Raw genomic sequence first — 12453 nt, forward strand, 5'->3', positions numbered from 1 at the left:
TGCTACTGCCATATTAATCAAATACAACCATTACACACAACTCCAGAACATGTAGTGGGTTACTTGCTTCACTTACAAAAATCTAACCTGGTTTCTCTTCCATTAAAATACACCTTGCAGCAATATCTGCATACCTGCAGACTACCTATTCAACTTCCCTATATAAGATACCAGTCATTAAAGCATTCATGGAGGGCCTTAGGAGAATTATACCACCAAGAACACCACCTGTTCCTTCATGGAACCTAAATGTTGTCCTAACTAGACTTATGGGTCCACCTTTTGAACCCATGCACTCCTGCAACATACAGTTCCTAACCTGGAAGGTGGCATTTCTCATCGCCATTACTTCCCTAAGAAGAGTAAGCGAGATTCAGGCGTTTACAATACAGGAACCTTTTATACAACTACACAAGAATAAGGTCGTCCTAAGGACCAATCCTAAATTTTTGCCAAAGGTTATTTCACCGTTCCATCTAAATCAAACAGTGGAACTTCCAGTGTTCTTTCCACAGCCAGATACCGTAGCTGAAAGGGCACTACATACATTAGATGTCAAAAGAGCATTGATGTATTACATTGACAGAACAAAAAACATCAGAAAGACTAAACAACTATTTATTGCATTTCAAAAACCTCATGCAGGAAACCCAATATCAAAACAAGGTATAGCCAGATGGATAGTTAAATGCATCCAAATCTGCTACCTTAAAGCTAAACGACAGCTGCCCATTACACCAAGGGCACACTCAACCAGAAAGAAAGGTGCTACCATGGCCTTTCTAGGAAACATCCCAATGCAAGAAATATGTAAGGCAGCCACATGGTCTACGCCTCACACATTCACCAAGCACTACTGTGTAGACGTGTTATCCGCACAACAAGCCACAGTAGGTCAAGCCGTGTTAAGAACATTATTTCAGACTACTTCCACTCCTACAGGCTGATCCACCGCTTTTGGGGAGATAACTGCTTACTAGTCTATGCAAAACATGCGTATCTACAGCGACAGATGCCATCGAACTGAAAATGTCACTTACCCAGTGTACATCTGTTCGTGGCATCAGTCGCAGTAGATTCGCATGTGCCCACCCGCCTCCCCAGGAGCCTGTAGCAGTTTGGAAGTTACCTTCAATTATTTATATATGTATCATCTCAACCTTTAATAGGTGCATACTTAGTCACTCCATTGCATGGGCACTATTACTACAATTCAACTCCTACCTCACCCTCTGCGGGGAAAAACAATCGAAGATGGAGTCGACGCCCATGCGCAATGGAGACAAAAGGAGGAGTCACTCGGTCCCGTGACTCGAAAGACTTCTTCGAAGAAAAACAACTTGTAACACTCCGGCCCAACACCAGATGGCGAGCTATTGCAAAACATGCAAATCTACTGCGACTGATGCCACGAACAGATGTACACTGGGTAAGTGACATTTTCATTACTTATGGAGCTGTACAAAAACTCTGAAAATATAAAACTGTGCAATGAGCATTCGCGACTCAGGTGCTTTGTGCATACATTTACACTAAGAGCGAGGGTAGTGCTATGGGATTGCTGTATGGCACTTGCATAGTTTCTGAAGATGGAACAGCACACTCTTCCATCAAAGCCCCTGCTCTTCAGCCCAGCCACTATTTAGAGTCCTATACAAGTGAAGCAAGCGGTGAAATCTCATTGTATAGTGATAATACTAATGATGACCTGCAGAGGGCAGCTGCACCTCTCTTTGCCATCCGTGCTTTATCTGTAACTTGCAGGGAGAGATGCGTGTGGTGCAATTTGTAAAAGACAGAACATGTTCCTGTATGTGCACTAGAAGCTCATTTTTTGCAGTTTATTTTTAGCAAGAACCTAGCCCCAGGAGCGTTTGAGCTCCTTACAAGAGAAACAGGCCATGTTATACATTATGTCGTTTCAGGTGCCCCGGAAGATTGAGATTTAATCAATTATGGATTTGTAAAGCTCTGCAAATTGCCCGTGAGTGTTTCAGGGTGCTGAAGTTGCAACTGCTTCATGGTGATTTGTTCATTCGGACAGCAGGTCTTGAGTCCTTTCCTTATTTTCTGGAGCTATGAAGTGGTCCTGAGGTGAAGGGAAAGGTCGTTGCAAGCTTATGCCTCCAACTGTGAGGAGTGTCCTCTGCAGTTCCCTCTGCAGATCCTGACGGTGTCTACGAGAAATTGGGAGGCAGATTGTAGGTGTCTGGTTGGTTGGTGGAAGGTCATGCGTTTGTTGATGTATGCTGGTCCTTCTTTGTGCAGGGCTTTGTATGTGTGGGTCAACATCTTGAACTGGCACCCACTCTGGATCGGGAGCCAGTTTAGCTTCTTGAGGTGGGGTATGATATGTGTTCGTCTACAGAGGTCTAAGACAAGTCTGGCTGCTGAGTTTTGTATTGTCTGTAGTTTTCATGAGGTGTATGATGATTCCTACATAGTGTGTTCCCATAGCCTAGCCTGCTGGTGACAAGGGCTTGCTTGACGGATCTTCATGTGTTGACAGGGAGCCACCTGAAGATCTTATGGAGCATACCGTAGGGTGTGGAAGCAGGCTGAGGAGACTTATTTTACCTGCTTCTTCATAGATTGCTTGCTGTCGAAGATGATGCTGAGGTTGCAGGTGTGGTCTGTTGGAGTGGGGGATGGGCAGAGTTCACTGGGCGTCATTCCTTGGGGAGCTATTGTTCCCAAAGAGGAGTGCTTCTGTCTTGTCCATGTTGAGCTTGAGACAGTTGTTCTTCATCCAGTATGCAGCATTCATCATACATCTGTGGAAGTTGGCTCTGGTGGTGGAGGGAGTCTTCTGACGGCGAGAGAATGAGCTGGGTGTCCTCAGCGCAAGGGATGATGTTGAGGCCATGCGATCCGACTGTGTTGGCCAGGGGGTCATGTGCGTGTTATAGTGTGTGGCTAAGGGATGATCCTTGGTGGACGCTATATATGTTCTGCTTGGTTTGTGAACTGAATGGTGGGAGACTGATTTTCTGGGTTCCTTCGGTGAGATATGAGGCGATCAAGTTGAGGGTGTCTTCCTTAATTCGGATGTGGTGGAGTCTGTTGATCAAGATGTGATATGAGATGGGTCTAGGAAGATGAGGGTTGCTGTTTCACCATGGTCAAGGAGGGTCTTTATGTCATCTGTGGCTGTGATCAGGGCTATCTCAGTGCTCTGGTTGTCCCGGAATCCGTATTGAGAGGGATCCAGGAGGTTGTTGTGTGACAGGTGTTAATTGAGTTGCTGGTTGATTGCCTTCTCAAGAATCTTCGCTGGAAAGGGGAGCCGGGAGGTGGCTGGTAGTTCTTTGGTTATGCTGGGTTGGAGGAGTTGGTCCAGGGAGTGCATGGTGCACGTGATGGTAGGTCCTGAGATGGTGAAGTGGATGCTGTAGTGGTCGATCCAGGTGAACTGTGAGTTCTCTCATATGGGATTTCCATGTATAGTCATAAGCACTGAATAGTTCTGCACGCCTGCACTGTTCTGAAATGTCTTCTTAAGTGTAGATGTTCGCCTTTCTTGAGGAAGGCCTGCAAAGTCACTTAAGAATGTCAATGTGCAGCCTAGAGTAAAGTCTACAAAGGCCAAATTGTTCATTCTTTTTAGGTTGAGCTTGCCTTTCCGAATCACCGGGGAGACATACGCCCTCATACCTGAGCAAAGGCCTGTGATCTGGTTCAGCATCTGCAACGAGGCAGTCAGCGTCTAGCTCTGGGTCTCTGGTCGGAATCTCCCTCTTGCATGTATTGGGACAAGGACGTGATTTTATAACTAACATGTCATCGTGATCACAAAATGTCCCTACGCAGGAATGCCAAATCTAAACTCCTACCACGTCTATCGGCAATGTACCAGACTGTATCCTTGACTGAAGCACAGAGTGAATATGTTATGGAGAACTCCAGTGCTGAAGTAGGCAAAACAGTGTGATATGAATAAAAAACAACACCGTAGAACTGGCTATTTGAAAAATAACAGTACGAAGCCTAATAAAAAGCATTTAGAGCAAAGTGCACAGAGGCTCTAAGCTGTCAGCAAATGAATAAAATACATTCAGGGCAAAGTGCACAAAGGCCTGAAGCTAATGCGCAAAGGATACGTAAACTAACCACACTACAATGGGATACAGGAAGTCTATCTCTTCTTAAAGGCACAGCTCTATTTTCACTCTGTATAATGGCAGCCTATGGGCTACACTGCCCTGCATTGCTTCATCCTTGTATAAAGTTGTAAAAAGGTTTGTGATGTAATGTATATCTATACTACAGTACCCTTTTTTCAACCTAAAAAGAATGAACAATTTGGCCTTTGTAGCCTTTCCTCTAGGCTGCACATTGACATTCTTAAGTGACTTTGCAGGCCTTGCTCAAGAAAGGCGAACATCTACACTTAAGAATACATTTCAGAACAGTGCTCCGGGGTCCCCGCAGACGTGCGGAACTATTCAGTGCTTATGACTATCATGGAAATACCCCTATGAGAGGACTGGAGTTACAGATAAGAAACTATTCCATGTGGTTGTACTTGACTCTGTCACTGGACGTGGAAATGAGGTTGACCATGTGCCATGCAGTGTGGGTAGGGTCGGTTACAGGTTGCTTGAGACCAATGTTGCTTATGTTTTCCAGGAGCTCAGTTGTGTTGGTGTCGCGGGGGTCATCAATGTGGACGTTATGATCCCCTAAGAAGATATAGCGTTTGGAGTCTGTCGATCGGGGCAATGATGTTGGGCCTGGAGTTGCAAAAGCTGGAACGTGGTTCTGGTGGTTTTAAGGTGCCTCTGAGGGTGCTTTTTCGGAATGTGTGGAGTTAGAAGTTGAGATTCTTTATTATTGGGGTAAAGTCGTCTGGGGGAGGTCATGTAGCGTATGATGTCCTTGTATATGATATCAATGCCACCTCCATGTTTGTTGGTTCAATTCTGGTGTTTTATCTTGCAGCCTTTGGGGGGTGGTGATGGTGGTGTTTGGCGTGGAGGTGGGGTTCAGCCAGGTGCCTGAGGAAGGTGACATCTGGGGTGAGGGATTAGATTGTCCCAAATCTCTGTGGCGTGTTTGCCGAGCGATTGTGCATTGAGTAGAATGCACTGGAGTTGTGCTGTGGCAGTCTCGGTCGGCGTGGTGGATGCAGATATGTTTCTGTTTTTTTTAGTCTTGTTGGTTGCTTTGGTGTTGCATGTGAAGCAGCAGTGCTGACAGGAGAATGTTCCTCTTGTGGTGCCTGGAGATGTGCAGCAGCAGTTGTCGATGCATCCCGGATCCAGGACTAGGAGTTCTGCGGCGGTGTAGTAGCTCGAGGTGGTAGAACCACGGTTCCTGGTGCTGAGCACATGCCAGGCACGGACAAGCCCAGACAGGTTTGCCTTAGGCGTGGCGGTTGTGTGCCTGCTGTGCGGTGGCGGCGCTGCCGCTGCTAAGTAAGTCCCAGAAGGAGGTGGAGTGTTGGGAGGTGGGAGCGGCGGACAGGAGGAAAGCACCCTGACTGGCTGCACAGGAGTCAGAAATACAGCAACATCAAATTAACAAGCACAGAGACAACAGCACAGACAGAGGGAGGAACCAGTCGCAGAAAACAAGCAGTAAGAGGTAGAATAGCCAGGCACAAGACAACAGCCAGCAAAAGACCAGAAGAGCACACTGAGCAGGACGAGGGGAGAGCTGGCACACAGACGAGAATCACACAATGTCCAAGACCGAAGTATATGAGCCTGGTTCCCCATTTTTTAAATCATGCCCCGTCAACATGTTTATTAATTTATTCATACATGTTTAGAAAATGTATATTTGCACATGTGTCTGTGTATGTTTATAGTTTCAATATATATTCATAAATAATTGTGACCTTAGATTTGTTTCTGTCTACTAATGCATGCAATAATATTTGTGTGTTTATGTGTAAATATGTGCGTCCCTCTAGAATTATCCACGCCAGTGGCAGCCGCCGACGTTATGTTGCTTAAAAACATTAGTGTACATAAAGATATTTTTTATTGCTAATTATTAATGACCATGTGCAGCCCTTTGCTGGAATGGCTAGGTGCCTGCTGCAAAATACCACATGCATAACTTTGTCTAATTTGACAAATGTACAAAAATATGTAAGAAGTGATTCCTAAAATATAAATGAGCTTGTTCAGTGTGCCTTTGCAGACACAAACTGCATGTAAGTTGGTGCAGGACAGGGAAGCACACTCTATATATAAAAAAGACGCTGCATTATCAGAGGTGGCAGCGACTCAGACGGCTACGGGCATGGGTAATGTGGTTGCATGGTGTTAGACCTGGCAGCCTTTTGGCGTGTCTCCCCTGTCTTTTTGCCTTCTGACCTCCTGGTTTTGTACTCTGTTTTTGCTGGTTTATTGTCTCTGCGCACTTTACCACTGCTAATCAGTGCAAGTGCTCCCCACATAAATTGTACTGTGGATTGGTTTATCCATAATTGGCATATTTGATTTACTGGTAAGTCCCTAGTAAAGTGCACTAAAGGTGCCCAGGGCCTGTAAATGAAATGCTACTAGTGGGCCTGCAGCACTGGTTGTGCCGCCCACATAAATAGCCCTGTAATCATGTCTCAGACCTGCCACTGCAGTGTCTGTGTGTGCAGTTTTGACTGTAACTTCGACTTGGCAAGTGTACCCACTTGCCAGGCCTAAACCTTCCCTTTTCTTACATGTAAGGCACCCCTAAGGTAGACCCTAGGTAGCCCCTAGGGCAGGGTGCAGTGTATGGTTAAGGTAGGACATATAGTAATGTGTTTTATATGTCCTGACAGTGAAATATTGCTAAATTTGTTTTTCACTGTTGCAAGGCCTGTCCCTCTCATAGGTTAACATGGGGGCTACCTTTAAATCTGATTAAAGTGTAGATTTGGGAGCGGATGGACATGTGGAGTTTGGGGTCTCTGAGCTCACAATTTAAAAATACATCTTTTAGTAAAGTTGATTTTAAGATTGTGCGTTTGAAAATGGCACTTTTAGAAAGTAGGCATTTTCTTGCTTAATCCATTCTGTGACTCTGCCTGTTTGTGGATTCCCTGTTGGGTCAGTTTGACAGTTGGGCTGTTCACACCTCTCCTCTAGACAGTGGCACAAAGTGGGCTAGGGTGTAGCCTGCATATCTTGATTAGTCATCTGTGCTGGAGGGGAGGGGAGGAGTGGTCACTCACGAAGCACCGTCCCGCCATGCGCCACAGCCCCGGTCCACCGACGCCAGTGCCATCGGCTCCAGTGTCCTCACCAGGCATCCTTGCCTGCACCGTGGCCTGTGGACACCGCTCGTGAGGGTCACGAAGCACCATCCCGTCCCGCACCGCTGGCTTGAGCCTACAGACGACAGCACTTCCGCAACGACGACGACGCTGCCTGCTCCGTGACCTGTGGACACAGCACATTGTACTGCCCCGCTTCACACCGCAGCCCTGGTCTCACCGACGCCGCTGAACGCCGTCACCGAGCCGCTGCCTGCACCGTGACCTGTGGGCACCGCACGTCGCATTGTCCCGCTTCGCACCGCAGCCCCGGTGCCATCCCCACCAGCGCACCTGATTTCATCAGCCCAGAGTTCGATCCCCGAGGTGGGTGACTTCAAGGGCCCGACGACTCCTGCACCGACTCTGGAACCGACGCCGCTCTCCGAAGCTCACCATGAGGATCATGACACCCTGCGAATCCAAGGTACTGTTTGTGGGTCTTCCCGACACCGCAGCTGGCCCGTGACGCTGAGGCCAGCCTGAACTTTTAGTTTTGTTGTTCACGACGCCGTGATAGCCCCAGGTGGAGTTATCGACTTCAAATAACTGTATTGTTAAGTACATCTTGCAGCATTCATATTTTTATTACTGTATGTCGGATTTTTAATCGCATTTGCTCTTGTTTTATATAGATAAATATGGGCTATTTTTCTAAAACTGGTGTGGTGTCCTTTTGTAGTGTTTTCACTTATTACTGTGTGTTATGTGAAAATGCTTTACACATTACTTCTGAGATAAGCCTGACTGCTCGTGCCAAGCTACCAAGCAGGTGAGCAGGGGTTATCTGAGCGGTTATCTCCCTTATCCTGACTAGAGTGAGGGTCCCTATTTGGACAGGGTGCAAACTGACTGCCAACTAGAGACCCATTTCTAACACATGGAAATTACAGTTACTATTCTTTTGGCTTGCTTGAAATGCTCATGCGTTGTTGGGATTTGAACGCATGTGCTTCTGGGAGTTGCAGCAGCGTACGTCAACCACAGAGCACATGTAATACGAGTTCATTACCTGTAAAAAATGGACGTCATAACCCGACCACTGCTGAGTCCTAACATCGTACAGGGCTAGAGCATACTCATCGTGCTCTTAAAGTGGGCCTGCAACCACGACTTGGGACAACTGCTAATCCCCACTCCTAACACGCACAATGCGGTCACTGGCACTGTTCCTGAGGGAAATAGATGTGCCATTGCGTCACCATTACAGACACGTAATCAGTGACACAGTGGCTTTAAAACAGTCACACAGCCATTGGTCATGTCTTTAATCAATCAGGATTTGTATAGCGCAGCTAATTACTCATAGGGTCCCAAGGCCAGTGTACATGGGTGTGCTACTCAGTCTAAGAGCCAGGTCTTGAGGATCTTCCTGAACTGCTTCAGTGATGCGGTCTGCCAGAGCTTGAGTAGTAGTGTGTTCCATGTCTGGGCTGCTAGGTAGGAGAATGATCTTCCTCCTGCTGTACTTTTTCGGATCTTGGGGATGGCTGCAAGGGCTAGCTGGGAGGAATGGAGATGTCTGTTGGGTACGTAGAAAGTCCTCCCCTCCACTCCCTTGAAAGCACAAGCCCAAGCGGAAAAGCTAGAATGTTCAAACAAATCCAGGCTTTGCTCTGATGCTTTTTATTCTTAAAACTGCATTAGAGCAAAGCAAGGATTGGCTGGATCAGGGGAACCCGGCTGTCCAAGGAGATCAGGAGAGCTGTGCTGAGTTTCCCCTGACTCTATAATGGAGCTCTGAAGTGCACATGTTGAGTTGGGCGCAGTCCGAGACCTGTCCAACCTGACATGCGCACTGGACTTCACCTGATGAGTCATTCCAATCACCCAGTTTGCCCACCTTCCCCCCCAACACCCTCTGCATTGTTATACTGCCTCTGCAGCTCACATCATTAACTTCAGGGCGAGCACAAGCAGGACTTTTAATGTATAAAATAATCATGCACTCGCCCCTCACACTGGCTGAGTGGCAGGTCAAAGCCCTATCACCCTGAAATCCACCCAAAACACCTTTGAAGTTGTCACTAATGTCTCTGTAAACTATTTACCTGGTCTTTGTTAGCTGTGGAGAATTTGTTAGTGCAAGATGACCAGATGTCTGCAAAGGAACACGCACATAATCACCTCCATGCACTTCTCACATAATAAATCCATTGTTATGCAGTCACATACTCACGTTTTTTTTTTCTACTTACATTTTTTTCTTACTTGTTTTACTGCCCCCTTTTCCCCTATTTTTCCTCTAAAATGTTTCCAATTTGACCGGATTTTGTTTCTATTTCTTAATTATCTAATATGCATACTGTCAGGTGAATATCATTCACTCCATCATCCAGGTCCATTCTGTAGTTTCAGCACCATTCTTTTTCACTGTACATATTATTCTTATTCTTCCTCCATTTCCTTACTCCTAACCTATGCATCAAATGAGCACCAAGCTGCTTCCTTCCTCAGAAGTCTTAGTTCATCTGTTGTGTAGTCAGTTTGTCTGTGCTAATTGTTCCGTCCATACTTTCTGCAATTTGGTTTTTAATTTGAGAACATCACTCTTTTCATTTTTGATTCAATCAGTTGTACTGTAGCCACAGTAGTAACTGTATCAGTAGTAGGAGTTAAAATTGTCTCAGTATGTGAACTAGCATGAGCAGTGATAATTCTTCAGTTCTAATTGCAGATTCATCACCTTCGGAGCAGATTTGTAAACATTTCAGCAGTACCTTTCAGCGTCGATAAGTGGCACCATGCGGCTCCGCACCTATGCCGCTCCACTCCTATGCCGCTCCACTCCTTAAATGGCGTGCAGAACCTGTATAGGTGCTGTTCCCATACACTGTCAGTTCATTTCAGACATGGATCCGGAGCTACCTGTTTTCTCTCTCTGAGACTCTTTACCTCACAAATTTTACAGTGTGCTAGTGAAATGCCACCTCCCAAAAGGACAGGTTTTAAATCCTATAGGGACTGTTGCAACCAAATAACTTTGATATATCCTCGTCAGGTTTGCCTGTGGGGTTGAGTCACACCTCCAAGGCTTCTAGTGACTGCGTATCAATGAACCCAAAGGCAACAAGGAACTGCAGGGTAAAACTCTACATTTCCATGCTTTGCAATTCTCCTGGTTGCAACCAGTCCGAGTTCAAGATTTGGTCTCTGTCCCGTTACCTTCCAAAAGTCACAGAAGTTAATCTCGAATAGTGCTCCAAAACTTTAGGAAAGAGAAAGAAGAAAAAAAATCTGACTGAGACTCTGACCCTTACCGCCACACTCATACTCTTGGGAAAGCGCAAGGGTTGCTATTTACATACACTGTGGGAGTAGTTTCCAACCTTTTGACTTCTATTGACCCCCACTTTATCATTACTGGAACCCACTGACCCCCAACTAAATCATTATTGGAATCCACGGACCCCCCACTGAGACATTACTGAAAGCTGGGTACATAATCTTCTAAGCAGTCGCGGATCCCCTGAGGAGGCTTCACAGACCCCCTCCCCCTGATGCGCACCCACCCCCCACCAGGGTCCCCGGTCCAAAGGTTGGGAACCACTGCTTTATGGAATTCATTTGCACAAGTTCTCCCAAGTGTTCTGGACAACCTTTGTCCTGTCCTTAACCGAACCCAAAAGGGCAGCTGCAAGACTGCCAGATTCGCTGATGCCTGGATACTACAGATTCATTAGGTGAACCATTTTTAGGTGTATCGCCATTCGTTGCCACGCCCGGCTGCGATCAACAATTTCTTTAGTGTTCAGCTGTCCCTTATGGACATACCCTTTATAGGACTCCCCTTATGGGACACAACAAATAACGCTCTGGAGTTCTTCAAGGAGATCAAGGCACAGTGCACTTTCTGGGCCTGCCTGCCCGCCTCACCAGCGGCATAAATCCCACTGTTCCTTCCACCTGTTTCTGCACAGGTAAACCATACTGATGCCATGTCAGTTTCAGCAAGGTGTTGACCAGTTTTGCAGTCAAAGCTGTGGCAACCACTGACCTTGGGTCATGGACAGTGTACAAGTCACCCTATCTGCCAAACCTCTTTACCAGCTCTTTGTGGAACACAGGAACCCGTTTGGAGCATTATCCAACTAATTTTATCAGGTTGGCAGGGCATAACAGACAGTGGGAGCTGTAGGTTGTCTGGAAGGGGTATGCTCAGCCTTTCAAAGCCACTCCAGTGCACCTTCTGCTGTCCCCTGAAAGATTGACTAAGGACCATCGGTCTGTCTTATGGTAGGAAGTGCAAGCCCTTTTGGCTAAAAGGGCTGTGGATAAATTGTTGTTCAACCTTCTTTCCGGGGTCAAAGATAGACTGTTGTTTTTGTCCTGTTTTAAACTAGTGTCCACATCTTCCTCCTTAAGGACAAATCCAGAATGCTCACCCTGGCCTAGGTCTAGTTCGCCCTCAACCCTGGAGAAGGGATGGTGGCGATGGATCTGCAGGATGCCTGGTTCATGTCCTGCAGGCCAATCATCTCTTATCTGCGGTGCATGGTGGGACAGGAGCATTTTCAGTTTGCGCTGCCCTCCTTTGGTCTCCCCAGGGTCCCTCGGGTGTTCACTGTTCGTTTTCTTGCCCTTTCCCTGGAAAGGAAAGTTCAATACTTTGAAACTATGATACCGGTCTTTCTGCCTCTGTTCTGGATTTTACTACAAAATGAGTCTGAGACTGATTGCCCACTGCTGGTCAAGCATGCCAGGTGACATTTTCTGACTCTGCAGTAGGATCTGATGTCTCAGTGAGCCCAACATCAAGGGGAGCTCTCCGACCATGCCCAGATTTCATAGGAGGCTGCAAAAGATCTGCAGGGGTGGTTACTGGAGTGCGACTGGATCAGCCAGAGATCCCTATCCCTTTCCCTACCCCACCCAGTGCCAATAGTGGTGACTGATATGTCACTTCTGGGTTGGGGTAGGTATCATGGGGAAGGTCTAAATCAGAAATTTCTGCTCTGTGCCAGAGACCTGGTTCCACACCAATATTCTGTAGCTGAGCAACATTTGCTTGGTGTTGAAAGTCTCCTGCCGTCTATCAAATAGAGGTTGATGCAGACACTCATGTGCAACATCAGTGCCAAGTGGTACTGCAGCAATCAGGGCAGGGTAGGGTCCTGGACCCTCCACCAAGAGGCGCTATGCCTCTGGAAATGGCTGGACCATCTAGGAACTTTCCTGGTGGTTAACCATCTGGCAGGATCGTTGAT

The 12453-nt window shown here is 46.8% G+C and overlaps 1 protein-coding gene across 1 annotated transcript in view; it reads left to right on the forward strand.

The window, feature by feature from the left end:
* Nucleotides 1–12453, forward strand: part of TOPAZ1 (testis and ovary specific TOPAZ 1) — a 1339900-nt gene that overhangs the window by 727692 nt on the left and 599755 nt on the right. The gene's annotated exons all lie outside the window — the stretch shown is intronic.

The sequence above is a fragment of the Pleurodeles waltl genome, chromosome 10, assembly GCF_031143425.1.
Source record: "Pleurodeles waltl isolate 20211129_DDA chromosome 10, aPleWal1.hap1.20221129, whole genome shotgun sequence".
Taxonomy (NCBI): Eukaryota; Metazoa; Chordata; class Amphibia; order Caudata; family Salamandridae; genus Pleurodeles; species Pleurodeles waltl.